The following is a 20,296-nucleotide window of genomic DNA, read 5'->3' on the forward strand; positions in this document are numbered from 1 at the left end:
CATTGAGAAAGCTGCAGCTCGAGTAAAAATCTACTCGAGCGGCAGAAAACGACAGCTCGCACTGTGCAAGATGCCGTTTTCAATGATTGCACAGTGCGGACTGTGCAATCATCGCAAACAGCACACTACGCAGTTCACGTAGTGCTACGCGTATCTCGCGTGGTGCGAAGTGCACTTTGCGTAGCTATGCGTAGCGCTACTACGCGAACTATGCCCAGGGTTAAGAGAAAGGGGAGGAAAGCATCATTAGGCCGATAGACTGCCAGATATATGGTCCGCACTAAACACTATGCTTGCGAGAGTGTTATATGGATGGTGGGTTCATTGTCGACATTGCTAAGTTAGCCTGAGCCTCGCTGCCATGAGGCTGCTATTGCACCCGATATTACATGCCTTTATTTTGCAAGACTTTGTTTGTGCCTTTCACATGAGAACTGTCCGCTTTTCGCGTTCTCTGCTGTTCTCTGGGATTTAGTCTGCACACGATGTACAAGGTCAATAAACGATGCCCCTTGTTATTCTGTTCTGGTCAGTCCCTTGCACCTAGACATAACATGACACACAGCTGCAGTACTGAAAGTGGTGTGCTTTAATATTGCAGCGACGCATGTTGTTCAAACACTTGGAGAGAGACCTTTCTAGAGAGAAGAGCTGTGTTGGTCCTGCGATGTAAACCTTTCATCTAGGCCTTGAGGTATGGGGTCTGCTGACAAAGCCCAGAGGTTTTCTTTTTTTATAATAAACTATTTCTTATCACGGGGAGGTTGGTTAGGCCCCATAGCCTTTTTCCATTGTCTTTATAGAATGACATCCCCTTTTGTATTCTCTGGAATTATGACAATGCTGACGGTATTGTGTTTATGCATTTTGCTGCTAGTACTGCACGATAGAGCACGTTAGTTATAATAAACATTTTAAACCATACTGTGACTCTGATTACTCTTATTGTGGACAAGTATGAGTGAGTGAGCAAAAGAGTTGTCTTGCTACCGCGATTCCAGAAAGAGTTGGGAGTGTTGTGTTCTGGGTTGTCTAATCATTGGTAGCTTCGCTATTGGTCGGAGAACAAATGAGACACTATAGCTAGTCGGTTTTTGGGATTTTGGGCACTAAGCTGATAGGTTGATACACCACTATACACCGAGGTCCTGGTTTCCTGCGCATAGTTCTGTATATGTGCAGAATCCCTGCAACAAGAGAAAGAGGGAGATAAAGAGAGGTAGAAAAGAGAGAACTGTAGAAGGAGAAATAGAGAGACGAAGAGGTTTGCAGAGGCCTGCTGGTGGTCAGGATAAACAATAAGACTTGTCCTCAGATATGCTTGCCAACTCTACCCTTTTGACCAGTCTTTCTGTTTTAACTGAAATGTAATTTACTCTCAATTAATTCTTCCTAAATTAAAGGTGGCCAGGGCAAGCTGTTTAAGCATGAGCCAGGCTTGAGCCAGCTGCCCTAAATGATTTGAGCTTTCATATGTTTTCTACCTTCCATCCACACTCTAAATACATTTCCTAGTTTGTCTCAGGCTTCTTCTGGCCCGTCCGCTGCTGCCACTCTGCCCCACCTGTCCAAGCCATGTTTCCGCTTCCGCTGTTCTTGTTTCTGCTTCCTGGTCGGTCCGACCAGGTCTGCTTGGACTTCCAACATAGCGGCCGCGCAACGCAATGTTGAGACAACACACACATAGTTCTGGTTAACCAAAGCCAGTAAGCATGTTTTGTATCTGGCTTGATGACACTTTGAGTTTACTGGGATACTCAGTACTGTCACAGTCCCGCGCAGTTTAAAAACATACACAGAGTCAAACGTGGTTCCCGGCGGAGCAGCTGTTGTTAGTCAGCTACCAGGGGCTTCTTTCCCCCGCTGCCTCCCCAGGGGGTTAGGAGGAGTGGCGGGGTGAGAAGCGGCTCTTAGGTTGTAGCCAGCTAATTGTCGATCTATCATTCAGAGCCCAGGGATGCTCACAGAGCCCAAGGTAGCCAGGGACCAGAATTTTAATTCCTCCTTCAGACCCGATCGTCTACTCTTCGGTCCACATTTTCATATTCTTGATGAAGACGACTACTCCTTCACCCCCATGAATAGTAAGGGGGTCTAAGAGGTCTTCAAAGAAGCGCAAAGAGACTTTCACATAAGTGGATGAGGTGGCGGCAGTATCTCTAAGTTGGAGGAGTGTTCAAGAAGCAGGTAAGTGTAATCTTTGTTTTCCCTGATGACAACTTCATCTGTTCATCTGTTGGTCCAGCAATGAATGCCTCCTCTCATACTTCATCTCCGGGAGAGCTCATCTCAACGCTTTAAAGTGTAGATCTCAGGGGAGAGTTTGTAAAAGGAGGAAAACAGGCGGGAAGAAGGTGACCGTTGAATCTGATTTATGCGATTTATCAAATGGGAAAGTACCACGCTCACCTCTTGTTATTTCAATAAAGAACTTTGTTCTTAACTATTTTATTAATGGAGCCCTTTCGTCACTGGAGGAGGGAAATAATACACCCAATGAGCCTCCCAGAGCATCAGACTTAGCAACAGATGGACTGTGCTCAGCAACTGATGGAGTGCAAATAGCCAACCTCTCGGTGTCTTCTTCACAGACTACAAGTGTGACCACAAGCAGGGGCCACAGCCTGTCTTCTTCACTTCGTTTAGATATCTCTTTATCAGCCTCCTGTTCCAATGTTCCTGAACTCTCACAGCTGAATCACAGAGAAGACCAGCTTAATCGAGTCATCTCATCACCCTATAAGGTCATTTGGTTGGGGAACCAAACTCTACTTTTGGATCCCAGGGAAGGTCTATAACAATTCAGTCTATCACTTCGTCATCTCTGTTGGATGTAATGCTACTTATGCAAACCACTTTACATGGCATCTTGAAAGCGCTGGTGTGGATAAGGTCAAATCAGGTGGACCACTCAAAAGTTTTGAAAGACATTCGACAGGAGTTCAGCATATTAAAAACAATGTATGCGAAACTATGTTCACCCAGCCACGTGCTGCAGTAATGGTCTCAGACCCTTGGGGGGCCACAGTGCCCTTTTAGGAAACAATGAAGGTGAATTGAATTCGGCAGGTTCTGTCTATATTTCCAAATGTCCTACACTTATGAGGAAAAAGCACCATCTTTCAAATCCTTCCAAATTTACCTCAAGGTTTTACTGTGACAGAGGGCAAGTACTCAGAATAGATTTTTTGGGTTTCGTGCCACACATGCAGGCAAAAAGAAGGCCCTGAGTACGAAGGGAAAAACCTGTTAAGGTGCCTTCCCCTAAGGCCCCCTGGTGATAGATCTGTAGACATTTCCTTATACAAAAAGGTAAAATCTGGTATTAAAGTTAGCCCTGATCCCATTCTTCACCCTTAGATGTCCACCCCACCTCAAAGAATAAAGGCTCAACATTAGCTTGTAGTAAGGTATCTAAGACTCAGATTCCCAATAAACTTCATAAAGAACCCCCTTCAGCCTCTGAATTTTTCCCCATCTCTGAGATGGTGTCCTCAGAGCTACTGTTGGATATTAGCCATTGGGGGAAAAAAGCAAAGAAATTACGACCTTTGAACCGCTCAAAAATCCTCCATATATTTCATCAAATTTCCTCCCTCTCAGGGATATCTTCATTGGACCTAAACTCAGTTGACTTTCAACATGGGGAACAAGGAAGAGAAGTTTCTAGAGTCTCTTTTATTTTGCCTTGTATTGCGCAGCTAGTGCTTAAGGCAGAGGAGGACTTAGCTAAGGTAGGATTACAAGCTCTCTGCCCCCTAAAAAAGATCTCCCACGACCAGTTCCTCAGCCAGGCCCTATTCTTCCAGCTGTGTTAAATATGCACTGCAGATTATCTGCCACCCAATGGGAGTGGTTTATACCCTATAAACCACCCGTAATGCTTGGCTGTACATGGCAAAGTAGCCAGCCGCCCAAAGATCTAAGAGTGGTTATAGTAAATGATAGACCACTCACGCAGCCTGAGGTAATAGGTTCTTTTCCGTAAAGCACCTATTGGAGGATGGCGACTGGAATACCAGACCTGTAGAATGAGGGGCCCTCTCTAAACCTGAGAATCCTGAGTTGGAATATCCATGGGTTTGAACGCTTTAGTAACAGTGGTGATCTGGAAGAAAGTTTGAATCCCTTTCATTTGGTGTTCCTTCAGCAGTCCTGGCTAAGAGAGGACCAGACAGTACAAGGTTTTATGGGACTGAACAGTGCCGGATCTGGGGTAAAGGGCCAGCATCTACAGGTGTCCTATCCCTAGTTTCCTCTAAGGTGATTAAGAGATCATTGGAGGTTATAAATGGCCTGCAGTTTTCTATGGTTAAAATCAGCTTGAGGAATAACATTTATAGATACTTCCTTCTTATAAATGTCTATAGTCAAAAAGAAGACCATCGGCGAATGAAAGGCTGGCTGGAATCATTTGAATTCTCTTTCCAGCATCTGGTAACAAAATATCCGGAAGCAGTTATAATAATGGCTGGAGGTGTTAATGCTCATCTTTTAACTGTACAGAAGGACCTACAGCTGGAGGAAGCCTTGGAATTTTATAACATCCCTTCATAGCAGTTTGCCCCTGGTGTCATTAAAAAGGAGGCTAAAGTCCTGAGTCAATGGCTGGCGAATCATGGTTTAATTTATCTAATCGGACAATATGAAAATGATATGCCAGCAGCAGCAACTTTCCGGCAGGGCCTGTCTTCAGGCCCCATTGATTATATATTTATGACCTTTTATTTCTTCAATCTTTTTATGATCGTTGAGGTGAACAAATATGAGGGCAGTGATTACTGTGTAACTACAGCAGTCCTCAACCTGTACGAGCCAGCGACCCCATAGAGGTTATTGCCTCAAGGAATGTCCCATCCAAGTAGATTTTCACCACACTTGGATCCTATTCATCTCCAATATTTAGCCACCTTCCAACTAAAGGAGAAGATTGATATCCTCCCTATTTGTGTTGATGATATCATTGTGTGGTACAATAAAATTGTACACCAAGTTTTGGGTTGTATCACAGTAAACATAAGTGAGAAGGGTTTGCGAGCAGAACTCCACCTTAAGGGGGGGCTGGTTTGATTCTGTCTGCCAAGAGCTGAAGCGATTAGTGAAAGGGAGAGCCAGGAGTGCCAGGCGTCACCCAGGTACTTTAGCCTCCCAGGAGCTGGCTAAATTAAAATTAAAATATAAATCTCTTGTGCAGACGAAAAAAGCCACCTTCTACCATAGTAAGTGAGATGAGATGCAGGAAATTATCCGCTCCAAGGATCAGCAAACGTTTTGGGCAAAGGTCAACGAGTCTAGTGCTCCAAATAGTGGTACTCTTGCTTGTATGATTGTGGAAGGTCAGTGGGCTACTTATTTGACAGATCTATATAGGGGCCATTCTGTCCCAGAGAGACCCCAGCGAATTCACGGACAAATACTCCCCCTTTTCTTGGTTTTCAAGAAAGGAAGTAAGATCAGTCATTGAGAGAGTAAAGCTCACCCATGCCGCTGGGCCTGATAACATTCCAGCAATAATACCCAAGTCAAATAGTGTTTGGTAGGCCACAGTTTATAAATCTTTGTTCATTTGGATTGCCTCATCCAGCCTTTACCCTTCATCATGGAAAGGGTCTATAGTAAAACCTTTTTTTTTTAAAGTGAGTGGTACACACCCCAAACATTTTAGGCTTATTAGTCTTCGTGATATCTCATTGTTAGATTTGGGGGCCTCTAGTTGGCACAGGTAGGTACTTGTGACAAATAGGGACACTTGTCTCTAGTCAGGGTAAGGGGGTACACTCCTAAAATAACCCCTGCTCACCCCCTTGGTAGCTTGGCACGAGCAGACAGGCTTATCTCAGAGGCAGTGTGTAAAGCATTTGTGACCACATACAGTAATCCAGTGACAACACTACAAATGGACACCACACAGGTTTTATATCAAAAATAAGTATACTTTATATAGATTTACCACAAGACCATAAACGACAAAAATACACAATACTATTACTTTAAGATGATAGTTTTTAGCTTAGTTCAGTTCAGTTCTTAAGATGCGACACTTTGCGTCAATGTACCTTACGATGCGTTGCGCTTCCACGACAAGCAATGTCGCAGCAAAGGAAATGCGGCAAAGTTCTGGTGCAAAGAAATAAAGACGTGAAGATCTTCCAGATGCGGCACGCTTCTCCGGGGATGTGAGAAGTTCTCGGTTCGATGCGTGGACTGCAGCGGCGACACCCTTGTTCAGAAGTGTGACGGCAACAGCTTCAGCTGCGACACTCTTCTCCCAGTTTACGTGAAGCATCCGCACACTGCGACAACTACAGTGGCGACATCCTTGTTCAGAAATGCGACGGCAGCAGCTCCGACGGCGGCGCGCTTCTCTTGGGATGCAAGGCGCTTTCCTCGATGCGGTGCAATGCGACAGTTCCAGTGGCGACACCCTTGTTCAGCAGTGCGATGGCAGCAACAGCGACACGCTTCTTCCTCGTTGCGAGGCCCTTCTCTCGATGCGGTGCAGTGCGACAACTCCAGCGGCAACACCCTTGTTCAGAAGTGCGACGGCAGGCAGCAGCGACGGCGACACGCTTCCTCTTCGTTGCGAGACGCTTCTCTCGATGCGGTGCAGTGCGACAACTCCAGCGGCGACACCCTTGTTCAGAAGTGCGACGGCAGCAGCAGTGACGGCAACACGCTTCGGCTTCGTTGAGTCGCGCTTCCAGCTCCTTGCAACACGCAGTTCCTCAGAAGGCCCAAAACAGCAGCAGGCACTTCCAAAAAACTCTGGGGAGCTGGGGGTTGAAGTCTGTTGTTCCTGAGACTTCAGCAGGAGGCAAGCTCTGTTCCAAGCCCTTGGAGATCCTTACAAGTTGAAATAAGCACACAAAGTCTCTTCTCCTTCCTTTGGCAGTCAGGCAAACCACTGCAGGCCAATCCCCCAAGCAGCAATTCAGCTTCTCTCCTCAGTTTCTTCAGGTTCCGCTCCTCAGTAAAGGTTTCTTCTTATTCCAAAAGTGATCTAAATTCTTGGGATCAGGGTCCCACTACTTATACCCCAAAATCCTTTGTTCTCTGAGGGGAGGGGGGCCTTTGCCTGGTCCAAACCAGTTCCTGAGCACTCTGTTTACTAGACTTCTCCTTTCCTTTCACAGTGTTGGGTAGAAACATCAATCGCCCCACAGGAGGTGGAGCCAGCATTGTGGAGGGAAAGCACAGCCCTGGAGCACTTTGTTGACAGGATTCCTTCTCTTCATTTACTGTGCAGGGCAGAGACATCAGCCGCTCCACAGGGGGTGGAGCCAGCACTGTTGGGGGCAGGCACTGTCCTATTCAGGTCCCAGGTGCAACTCCTCCCTCCCATCTAGATGCAGATCTCTCTATTCACCACTGGGCGGACTCACCCTGTCTCCTGGAATTCCCCAGCCCTGTCACTCACAGAAACCAGACAAAGGAATACACAACCTAGCAGAGGCAGGCTTGGAAAGTTAGACAAGAAAATACCTACTTTCTAAAAGTGGTATTTTCAAACACAGAATGTTAAAACCAACTTCACTAAAAGATGCATTTTATAATTCTGAGTTCAGGCATACTAAACTCGAATTTCTACCATGTTCTCTGAGTCAGTTAAGATTATAAACATGTAAAATCTAACAGCCCATTCTGGCCTATGTAGAACATGTAGCCTTGCAATAGTGAAAAACTAAAATGGCTGTAATTCACTATTAGGACATGCCACACACATCAGGGCATGTCCTACCTTATACTTACAATGCACCCTGCCCTTGGGCCTACCATAGGGGTGTCTGATAGAAGAAAAGGGAAGGTTTAGGGACTGGCAAGTGGGTGCACTTGCCCAGTCAGCATGACAGTACCAGACTGCACGCAGGCTCTACAATGACAGACCTTAGACCCATTTTACAAGGCTGCTTCTGTGGGTGGCACAACCAGTGCTGCAAGCCCACCAGCAGCATTTGGATTTACAAGCCCTGGGCACTCCTGGTGCACTGTACTAGGGTCTGACAGGTAAACCAAACCAACCAACTATGGAATCACCAATTCATACATCAATTTACAATAGGGAGAGCATATGCACTTTAGCACTGATCAGCAGTGGTAAAGTGCCCAGAGTCATAAAACAGCCAACAACAGGTCAGAAAAAATACAGGAGGAAGGCAAAAAGGTCAGGGATGACCCTGCAAAAAGCGCCAAGTCCAACACTCACTAAAGATCTTTTCTAAAACTATTTTATCAAAACTTGAAGACTGGGCTATTGAAACCTAGAGAATTCCAAAAGAACAGGGGGGTTTCCGGGAGGGCCATTCCACCACAGATCATTGCCTCGCATCATGGGCCATTATTCAGAAAGCCCTGGAAGTAAATTAAGGGCTGTGCTGTTGTTTTGTTGACTTCAGGACAACCTTTGATTCTGTGGATTGGGATGCCCTATGGGGGAAACTTGTTGCCTGGGAGTTCCCGCCAAACCTCCTTAGTGTACTTCAATCTTTGCACTCTAGTAATTGGGCCCGGATGGAGTTAGACAAGTCGGGTCGATTATCTCAAAGAATCTCCATCGAGAATGGCCTTTTGCGGGATTGCGTCTTAGCACCCCAGCTTTTTAGTCTATTTTTAGCCGACCTCCCCACCTTTATTTCACAATCGAAGTCTTTTTCCCCTAAAGTCAGGAAACAGCATATTGATTGTCTGCTTTATGTTGGTGATCTGGTATTGCTGGTTTGTCCCGCAATTGTTTTGTGGAGGAAGCTAAATGCTCTAGCAACCTATAACAAGCAGAACCAGCTGCATATTAATATGGAAAAGACCATGGTTTTGGTTTTTGAGGAAAAAGTAAAGAAATTTAGCTGGTACTTAGACACACGGGAGGTGGAGCAAGACGACCAATATAAATATTTGGGCTTGACTTTTAGGAGGAACCTTAACTGGGGCATGCATTCGGATGGCATTAAGCAGAAGGCCCTATTGCAGGCCAGATGTCTATCAAGATTTAATAGTAGATTTGGGATGCTTTCTCTTAGGTGAGGTGTTTAAAGTCTTCAGGGAAGTATGCATTGAAGGAGCAAGAAACCATCTATTAGTTTTTCAATCACTACTTTAGGCCAGGACACTGTTTTTCCCTACCTGTTACAGTTACCAGATCTAGGGCTGTGAAATGAAATATTAAGGGTCAGGGTGGAATGTAATCCAATTAATTCAATCCGCCCGTATTGGGCCAGGGTTCAGGAATAACTTTGGTCTCTACCCCTGGCCCTTGAATGTAAAGTATTACTTACTGCATATACTTATGGACTGTGTCTTTTATCTCGCAAATTGGATTACGTTTTTAAGACCCTTGTTTTTTAAATATGATACTGTCCAGGAGGAAAGCTGTGGGGTTGTTAGCAGGAACGCGTTATTTAGATGTGGCAGTTGTAATTGCTCAGTTTTTATAGCCAGTCAACTAGAGTTTTAATGACGAATTGTCGTGGGGAGGGGGTGATAGGTAGTCAAGACGGGGCTCATTTATTGATTTTTATTGCTAAATGTGTTTTTAGAATGTTTTATGGACAACAATATAAATAAACTTGTTTTTCTACCTACTAAACATTAAAGGCAAAGCGTTAATCATTGCTGTAAAACAGGAGGCAGAAAAAGATTCCCATCTAGTGGCCAAATTGCCCAACATGACACAAGAACATTTGGGATCAATTCCGGCTTCTCACTCCACCCAACTGTGTGATCCTATGCAACTATTTTATTTCACTGAGCCACCTTTTTCATTAACACTTGAGAACATCTTCAAATACCGGAGATCAGGCTGTGCGATGTAAGAAAACTTCCTCTGTTTAATTTAATAGAATATAGCATTACTCCATGTACAACAACAATCTAGGCCAAATGTGAGCTGCAAACAACAACTTATCTCATTGTGGAGATTGTCGTCAGGGCAGGGGGGCAGGAATGTCTCTAAATTCATGTTTAAAAACCTTTCCTTTTAACAATTGTTTATCAATTCTGTGATATAATCTGATATACTAAGGTGAAACGCTTTGCATGTTAAAGAAATACACTTGTTTCTATTTTAAAGAGACTTTATCATATTTTTACATTATCTTTATTGCTTGATTTTCATGCCAAATATTATAATGGCTCGACTCGCAAGTGGGTTCTAAGAGCTAAGGCAGACCGTTCGCTAGCTCTGGCTCAACTTTCCTTTTTATAATTTGTTGGCATGTAACCTCTATCCTAGAGTGTTGAAACTTTAGGATAGCTCTTGTGATCTCCTTTTCTCAGTCACCTGCCGCAACCTTGCATCCTTCCCTCTTAAAATGGTCTACACTTAATCATACGTCTCTTGTACCTCTCTGTTGGGGGCAAGAGACCTGTGATATCTTGTATTAAGTGTGCAGGCTTCTAGAATTCATCTCTCCATAATCCCTCTCACACTTAGGGCTCGATTCCGATCTCGCTCAGAAGGGCTCCGAACGGGATCTGTGGCGAGTGAGTCCGATTCGTAGCCGCAGTTTCCGAACGACTTGTACCACTGTACCTGTGAGCAAGTACGATGTAAATATCTCCGAGCGACTCGTACTTGTCAGCGAAGCCCTCCAGATGACTACAACATAGTCGACTCATGCAGCGCAATGGGTCCAGTTTCCGAGCGACCGACTCAAAAAAGCTCTGGGATGCGTATTTTAGGGGGCCGTACCAGGCCCCCTTCACCTGGTGCCCTCCGAATCGGTCATGGGTGGTGACCATGGGTCCCCCCCGATCCAAGCATGCACAGTGTGGTGGGCACCATGGGGGGCCCGCCACAGGGTGTACTCTTTTCCCCACCCACCCATTTTCTGCAATGGGAGCCTCTGTACGCGTCTGTATGCAGGGTCATATACACTTTAATGGAAGTCTGAGCGAATCGAGTCTGTATGCTTAAGGACACATCATACTGGCTCGCTCAGACGCCTGGAGCACATGTCATCCGGAAAACCCTCAGGGTCCAAGCCGTACGGAGGGCTTTCCGGACGGGATCGGAATCGGACCCTTAATGTCTTTTGTAGCACTACTCATCTCAGTGTAGGGTGTTGGAGTGCTTGCAAACACACACAGACATTATACAGAGAAAATTAATCATACATTTGTGTTCATCAATGTAAAGGGAATGTTAGATAACACAATGAGGGCTAAAAGGTGTAGGAGTCATCCATAGGTAGGCCTTGTAGGCTAAGAGTGTGTTTGGTCAGAAGAAACAAACTCAGGATTTAAAACTAAACAGTAAAACTTTATCCTTAAGAGAATTTAATACTACACAAATGAGCCCCTTCTGAGAACCTTAGAGAAGTGAAACACTTAAAAAAATCAGGGAGGCCTGAACCTCTGCCTTGCAGTTTGCATGTGGCTTTTTGAGCTCACTGTTCTATGATAAAAGGGTGGTGGCTTGTGAACTGCAGGTGGATTTCTGTGAAGATGGTGAGCTATAAACATGGAACGCAGATCTGCAATCCGCTCGTTGCATGTTGTACTGTGCAAGGGGTGCATTGGCCATTTGTGCTGCTTTGTGATGTATCAAGATTGTGACTAGTCTAGGCAATACACTGACTTTTCAAAATATACAGGATTTTGTGGTGGCAGGCATGGGGGACTCAAGGTGGGTAGGAAGTACCCTCCATCAGGGTTCATTACGTCCCTGCCAATCATCCCACTCTAATAGCCTGTCAATATTTCAGGGAAAAAATAAAAGGCTTTCCTGGTCACAGAAGAACTTAATGTAATGCAGCATTCATAACGCCCAGCATGGCATCTCAGGGGTGTGTGGAAACAGTTCAACGTTTCTGCAGCAAGATGAACAACGTCCTTAGAAATCCAAGCAGCTTTTGGTACATGTTGGGACATGATGAAATTTGCATGTCAATTACTTTACTGAGAAAATGTTTTCCTTTACATCCAAAAAAGCATCAATATTGCGAATTTTCTGTCAAAGTGTTCCCCGACTATTCTGCTTCTTTTTTATTAGTCTAGTCTTTTTTTAAGCAGGCTGCATTTACCGTAAGGTAATTTCTCCCAGGATGAATTAGTTGTGAAACTTGAGTCCCCTTCAATCCCCCCACCTTCAAAATTACAGTACAAGTGTCCTGCTCAGAATGAGGAATAACGTGTGCGATTCAAGTTGTCACACCAGATGTCCCCATATTTCCTCTTCTTCTTAACAGATCTCCAAGTAGAAATGTAGCAACATATTACCTGTGAATGTGTGCCAAGAGAGATGGAGAAGAGTTGGGATATTACTGCACATTGTGGAATACTGAGATTGGACACAAACTTACCTGATAAGCCATCGCTGTCTTAATGTGGGGGGGAGCATCACCTACCACACTTGCACATCAAAAAGCCTCTGCCTGAGCACACTCACAAAGGGTTCAACACTAGCCTTTTGTGACCTCAGAGAAGCTGGTGCAAGGGCAGGTAGACAGAAAATTCCAAGCACCTCTGGGGGTGGAAACTCCCAGAAGCTTTTCCTACTTCAAATTAGGCACAGGTAAAAATACAGGACCATTACTCAAAAAAAGTATCCAGCCCTAACAAGAGTATAAAGGAGAGGTAGAGGCACAATTCTCTGTCAAAAGGTGAACTTAGTTAACTGCTACTACTAGTATTGGGAGCAGTATGTCTTTTTTATAATACTTTTTTTATAATAACCCTCACACACTCTAGTAGTGTCATGCTTCATCATCGGGTTCACCTTGGCTTCTAAAGGCCAGGGTGGGCTCAACCGTGTTTTACGGAGCACTTAAGAGGGTTATTATAAAAAGATTATTATTAAAAAAACGTATGGCTCCCAATAGTGGTAGTAGCAGTTAACTAAGTTCACCTTTTGACAGAGAATTGTGCCTCTACCTCTCCTATCTACTCTTGTTAGGGCTGGATACTTCTTTTGATTAACGATATATTGTGTGGGAGGACGTATCCTTCACTGGAGGGTCTATGCGTTTTCCTTCCCTGGTGTGTAGACATTACCTCTCAACCCTTGTGTGGCATTGTCCCACTTTTGTATACACTACATAAATACAGGACCCTCAGACCCAACAGCTCAGTACACCTCCGGACCTGTGGAAGACTCAGAAGGATTGCTGTGCTGTTCTGCAAGGACTGCTACTCTGTTGCCCTGCTGCCTGAATGAAAAGGACTGGACCTGCAACTTGATCCCAGGACCACTAGAGTGGACCAAGTGTTAGATAGCTGGCCTCCTGAACAGAGCCTCAGGGACAGAAATGGCTCATACCATCTTGAACACAACACCTGGGCTTTGTTTGCAGTGAGTCTTCCCCCCAGGTGGTGCCACCCCACTTGTGGAACCCTTGGAAGAGGGCATGAAGGTGCTCTGCTAGCCCAGCTGTGGTCCTGTGGTCGGAATCGATGTAGCGCGACGTATCTCCTCGCAGCTCCACTTTGGAACCACCAATGTGCAATGCATACTAGATGCCAGATATTGCAACCAGAGACTCAGTTCATGAATAAGATTACATCACAATTTACGGAGGCGCCCTGGGAACTAGATGTTACTGCAAAAGGTCATCTTTAAAAGATATTGTTATGTTAAAAACGGCCGTTTGAATGTAAAGGACTGGATATTTGCAATATATTTTATTTTTTAAAGAAGCTTAATTTTAAATTTAGATTTTTATTGTTTTAGTTTAATTACATGTATTCACATATGTTTTTTGGTATTTACAGGACATGGACAAATAGCTTTAACATTAGCACCTCTAGCATTTGAGTTTGGTTGATATTTTGATCTTTTCTTTATGTGCAGTCATATGGGGGGGTTGTTTCTTTAAGAGCTACACATTTTGATTGGTTTCACCTGGGGAGTGCACTTTTGGGTTTAAAAAGGAGTGGTTGCATTGCACACGAGATTTCATTCATGTCACGCAGCTAGTGTGGTGGAGCACAGTGCTGGAGCACTGGGGCTTGAGGTTTCAGACTGGGGATCATGTGAGTTTTTGATTAAGTTTATGCACTATGTTTAGTTTGATATGCTCCTAGATTAACTTTGCTTGGATCATTTTACACTTGGTTGATTTTTTGCACAGAGCACGGCATGGGGTCGGGGTAGACAAACTGTATCTTGATTAGGGTGTGTTTGAGGGAGCACTTTGGGTACATTTTCAATTGAGGCATGTGTTTCTTTGATGCTTAGTTTTTTTGATGCTTTCATGAAGTTTTTTTGTTAGTATTAAGCGCACATGTTTTCTTTTACTAAGCATATTTCCTATTGAGCATGTTTTTTTTCATTAAGCACGTTTTTGATTTCTGTCACCAGATGCAGTGCATGATGGTAGCTGTAGGCTGGGTTTTGAAGACATTAGACTCTTTACGTTTCTTATGGGATGTTTTTATGTTCTAGTGACCCTGAGGAAGGGCCTGCGGCCCAAAATGCATTGGGTTTTTCTGACATCATGAATACCCAGGATAAAAGTGTATTCTGTATTGCTGTGGGATAAAGGCCTGGATGGGCATTTCCTAGGCATTTGAAGCCCAGAATCACGGTGCCTCTGTATTAAATAATGGGTCAAAATACATTGAAAAAGTTTGAATAAAGAAGGATTATCTGGATTAAAATTGGTTTCAAGTTCTGTATCCTTGTGGAGACTGGAATGAACGCAGTGCAACGTGAAGCTGGTGTGTGACTACGCACCAGATAATTTTGAGATATCGCATTGCAGCACCCAGTCCTTTCATAACCACCACTGTGCCACGCATCATCGATGCAGGCCTTTGCCTCGCAAACCCCTTGTTGACGGCATCCTCAAAGACGATGCAGGACTATGCATCACAGATCTGCACCTTCTTGGGAGAAACTGGTACTCAACATATCCTCGATGCAGGACTTTGCATCACAATCCCTTTGTCAATGGCCTCCTCGATGATTACACATCGCAACCCTGCATATCCTCTGAACTGCCTCTGAACAACAAACCCTTGACGTGGGATCTCGCAAAGCTCTGCAACTAAGATTTAAGTTACTTTGTTCAGTAGTTCTAACTTGGTCATTGTATACGGCGTGCGTTCCATTGCAGTCAGCCTCAACTTGTAACTTTTTCCTATTCTGGCATGACCAGATAACCACAGTCAGCGCTTTGTGCTTCTAGGCAATATTTTCACTTAAAAAGTTGGAATCTCATATCTCCAGTTCTACTGATTGGATTTTTAATGTCTTGGTCTCCAACAATTTCTTAAATGTTCCTTTAATATTCTAAATTGCTGTGGGATTTGTCTTGTGTTCTGTGTTCACTGTATTACTTTTTGAAGTGCTGCATAAATACTTAACACATTGCCTCTACCTTAAGCCTGACTGCTTTGTGCCAATCTATCAGAAGTTTAAGCATAGGTTAATTTGGGGTTTGCTAATGTTTGACCGTGTCAGAGATTGTGGTTTTCTGCTTGAGTAGGGTTTCTACCCCCTCAACCTGTAACCCAATTTCCTACATTGGTGTTCAGCGGTGAGATTAGGAGTTGTGTTTGTGCAGTGAAATACAGTGATTTTCTATTACACTAAATTCTCAGATATATAAATTGATACCAATTCGAGTTTTCAATTCTCCTTGATTGGCTATTTTGATTTTTTTAAATCTACTAACATTGCTACCTGACTGTCTGTGACCATAGCTGCAGTAATAGAACTTGACCTGGCCAACCTGGATTGCTACACTTTGGTTGAGCCCAAGGAGGTTTGTAAGGAAAGGGTACTGCCACCAAGCAAGACATCAAGAAGTTGGAGCTTCAGAAAGCTTTGAGGGCCTGGGTGGAGATTGACAATGGCAAAAAGGTGAATGGTCCATGAAGTAAGTCTGAACATAAGAGCTAGGCAAGTACAGTCCAGCAATAATGGTAGCAACATACCCTCAGAGACCTTTGGAAACAAGAGTGTCCACATTCCAAAGGATATGGTGCCTAACTTTGTTATGAGAAATAACATCTTTAAATGGTTTGAAGCCTACGAGGTTGCTCTGGAAATGTATCCCCGAGGAGGATTTGGGGCCAGTGTGTGGAGATGCATACCAAGTGAAGGCAGGGAAGTCCTACTGACCTTAGAGGAGGGGGACAGAATGAAGTAAGCCCTCATGAAGGGCACACATGTCAGAAAGTATGACCTCACTCCAGAAAAGTACAGGCAGAAGTTTAGGGACAGGCGGACGCTGCCCCAGTAGTCCTAGGTGGATTTTGTGGATTCCTTATGCAAGGCACTGGATGGTTGGTTGAAGGGCAGTGATGAGGGGGATTAACAGAAGCGTGGTAGAGGGTCTCACCAGAAGAAAGAGGAGAGAAACAAACTGTAAACTATTGTTGGAAGTGGGGGTCCTTATCGCTTACCGCCGCCACCAAATGCTGGAGGCGGGAGTCCCCGATCCCTCGCTTCAATGTTAGGCTAAGTAAGGACACCGTCTGAGATAGCCTTGCTCACCCCTTAGTAGTTTAGCACGAGTAGCCAGGCTTATCGCCAAGGCACGAGTGTTCAGTATGTGCAACCACGCTCACAGTAACCCCATGATGATACCACAAATAGACTCCACATGAGTTTTAATAAAATGAGTATAATCTTTATATAAGCAATTATACGATACGACCACACAATACAAAATCAACATCCAATAATGGGTAGGATTCTTTCCGGTGGGTTGGTAGGTTCTAATCCCAAACACCGCTTCTAACTAACAGTTAAGCTCACTTCTAACCGTTTCCAAAAGGTTAGGCCAGTCTTATTGCTAGAATCACACACGTTGCAAAAGGAAACAAATACTGCAATGCGTAACGATATGCTCTTATACTGTGCAACAGAGAAATAATGCCATACGTAGCACCACAGTCATGTACTTTGCAATTGAAGGAATAATGCAATGCGTATCACCACCAGCATGCCCTGTACCAGGAAGAAACAAAGCAATGCGTCACCCTGCAATCCTGTACGGTGCAATGAAGAAATAATACACTGCGCCATGTTATACTCAGATACTATGCACTGAAGAAATAATGCACTGCGCCACATTACAATCAGGTAATATCCAAGGAAAAATAACACAGTGCGTAGCACACCAAGCATGTAGTTCGTCAGTGTGAGAAGTTGACCTGGCAAATGCTGGTCACAAGTTATAGTGGCCACCTTGCACCAGTCCAATTCGACTCTTATGGTAGATAGGTTTAAGACAACCGTTTAAAGAAAGCTATCCTAGTGGTAGCTGTGGAGAGCAGCCTTCAGGCTAAGTCTCAGAGGAATGTAAAGCAGCTTGTTTTACCTTATGATCTCTTGAATTACCAAATGAAAGGACACCACACAGGTATATATATCAAATATATATGTATTTATTTCTAGACACACTCTACTAATCTCTTTATGAGATTAGAAGCCAGGTAGACATTCAAATATCAACGTTTCACAATAAGTTAAGCACAAATATGGCTGGGGCCCTAGGGGCGTACCAGACCATATACTAAAAAAATGGGTTAGGAAAGTCGACTTGCAAAATGACAAGGCCTAGGGCAAGCCACTTACAAGGTAAGTAATTCGAGGGCCAACACACACTAGGGCACCGGAGTGCACAAGTTACCTCACCCAGGGAAGCCGGGTGCATAGGTGTCTTTTGGTTTTGGATCGCGTCGCTGTTTTCTATGGAGACCAAAGAAGACTTGCTGCTTGCGGCGACTGAAGAAGTGTCCGGTGGAATCCAAGCCTGGATTCAAGATGTAGAAGACCTGAAAATTGAAGGGACAGTGTTCAAAGTCACTTGCCAGTGACCGGTGGCCAGGAAGATGGATGACTACGGATGTCGGGTGATTTCAGGTCGTCGATGGTGTTTTGACTCTTCGCTCACGAGGTTCAGGAGAGATCGAGGATGACCAGCGGCTGGATTTGGAGTGTCCCATAACGTCTGCAGCTGATGGCAGTGTCAGCACCCGGATTGGAGCCAACAAGCCTTGGCAACTGCAAGTCTCGTGTAGACTGAAGAAAGTCGATGGTGCAGACCAGCAAGGTCTGAGGGACTCACCCAGCGAGGGTGAGTGAGGGCAGGCCTGGAGCAACCAGAGGAGCCCTTTGAGTCGAGAAGAAAGTCTTCGGGGGACCCGCTAGTCAATGGGCAAGGGATCGCAAAGACGCCTCTTGAGGAAATGCTTCACAGGAGCCCACGGTCACTTGGGACGTAGTAGGCCTCTGATTTTTGCTGCAAAACCTGCTGGAGGCTTGGGCCACAAGTGCAGGTATTGCAGTTACTCGTTTCTCGTGGGGTCCAGACACCACAGATTCGCTGGGGACTCAAAATGACCGACGAGAGGTCATGAAATCTGCTTCTGGGGTCACAGGGACTTCGAACTCCGGCAGGAGCGTGAAAGTTTTCAACCGTTGATTAGAGTTTCAGGTGCCTGCCAAGCAGGGGAGTCACTCCTTGACTCCAAGGGAGATTCTTCTATCTTCCAAAGGTAGTGGAACGTCGAAGGGCCAGGATTCTTCTTGTAAAGCATCGTCCAGGGTTATCTAACTGGCAATGGCAAGGTGTTCCTATCTTTTAGTGAAAGAAAGGGAGGGACTAGCTCTATGACCACTCCTCTAGGAGGGTCAGGGGGGTGGATGGTTACAACCATTCCCCTTTGTCCAGTTTCGCGCCAGAGCAGGGACTGGGAGCCCCTGAAACAGTTTGAGCTGGCATATGCACAGAGGAGCCTACTGCTCCCCCAGTGCAGGACTTCAAAGCACTCTAAGAGTGCACCCACCCAGCTCCAATACACTAAATCCTGTCTGGAAGGTGGTGACACCTCTCTGTGACAGGATGCCTTTTGTTGGGCCTCCCTGCAGGAGGGCAGCCCAGTGCCTGTGCTGGTGGCATTCATTTTGTCGTTTTACTACAGTGGCTACATGGAACCTACACCTCAGTGAGGAGTGCTAACACTACCTCACACGGGCTGCAGTAGCAGGCCTGATGTGTCAGCTTTAGTCTGCTTGCCAGGGGTGGCATAATCCATGCTTCAGCCCCTGGTAGACCTGTAAAGTACCTATGCCCTGGGTACCTAAGGTACCATATACTAGGGGCTCATAAGGCACCACAGTAACCAATCACTAGTGCATCTAATATGCACTCCAAGTCGTTTAGAGAGAACAGAGAGACTGGGGCCCTGATTAGCAGGGACCCAGCCTGACTATAGCCAGAAACCAGTGTATACATCAGAAAAAAAGTGGGGGCAACATAAGTGCAGATCTTACTCTCCTACAGTCAGGCACAAATGAGGTCAGGCGTCATACGACAGTTCAATAGTTTGTTAGCAGCAATAATGCAAAGTGTAATATGACAGCTTTAGGTACTCCATTAACAGTGCCCCCGTTATGGATCAAACGATGACACAAAAGTACTTCCTCCCACTCCGGCCCCAGCACTGCCCCTCCTTGGGTCAGCACGGGCCGGGATCAGAGCCAAAGCAACAGCTCATGCAGCTGACTGAACCAGGAGATCAAGAGAGTGTCCCTCCGGGCCCGCACCCCACCCCAGGTGTTTATCCACGTTACCTGGGGGGGCGCGACCCCACTCTCCTCCCTGACGTCAGTGACTTGGGTCTTGATCCAGAACTCCGTCATGGGGTGCGGCGGACTCGAGCCGGCAGCTCAGCTCTTCCGTGGCTGCCGGTCTGGGCCGCTGCGGGTGACTCTGAGGGCCCAATGACTTGGCTCTTCTTCCGGCGGTCTCTGTCTACCCCGAGATCCACCCTCAGCACTGTGGAGACTTTTCTTCAATATGCGGTGCACCCCCTAACTCAGGCACTCCTCACCTGTGCCTCAGGTTGCACTTCGACATGCACCCAACGCGTCCGAGACTTGCCTCTTCTCTGGTGCTCACGACGATCCGGCGCTCTTCACCAACGCTCCGCTTGCACCTCCACACGCACCCTGCGCATTCAAGTCTCTCCTTTCCTCCCGGTGCACACGATGTCAAGGCGCTCTTCACCAATGCCCTGGCTGCACCACGACATGTACCCAGCGCGTCCGTGACTCTCTTCTTCTTTTGGTGCCTACGAGGCCCAGGCGCTCTTCACCAACACCCATGCTGCACCACAACACGCACCCAGCACGTCTGAGACTCACTTCTTCTTCTGGTGCACACGAGGCCCAGGCGCTCTTCACCAACACTAGAACAGCAAAAGAGCCCGTGGGTCTGAGGAGATCTACCTAACGATGAAACCTAGAAACCAGTTTGCATCCCCCAGTAGAGGATCCTATCTACAAGGACCAAGTCCCATCACCCACCGAGGTGGCATGCTTCATCATCTGGGACCTCCCGTTAAC

This window comes from Triturus cristatus, chromosome 5_1 (assembly GCF_964204655.1).
Source record: "Triturus cristatus chromosome 5_1, aTriCri1.1, whole genome shotgun sequence".
Taxonomy (NCBI): domain Eukaryota; kingdom Metazoa; phylum Chordata; class Amphibia; order Caudata; family Salamandridae; genus Triturus; species Triturus cristatus.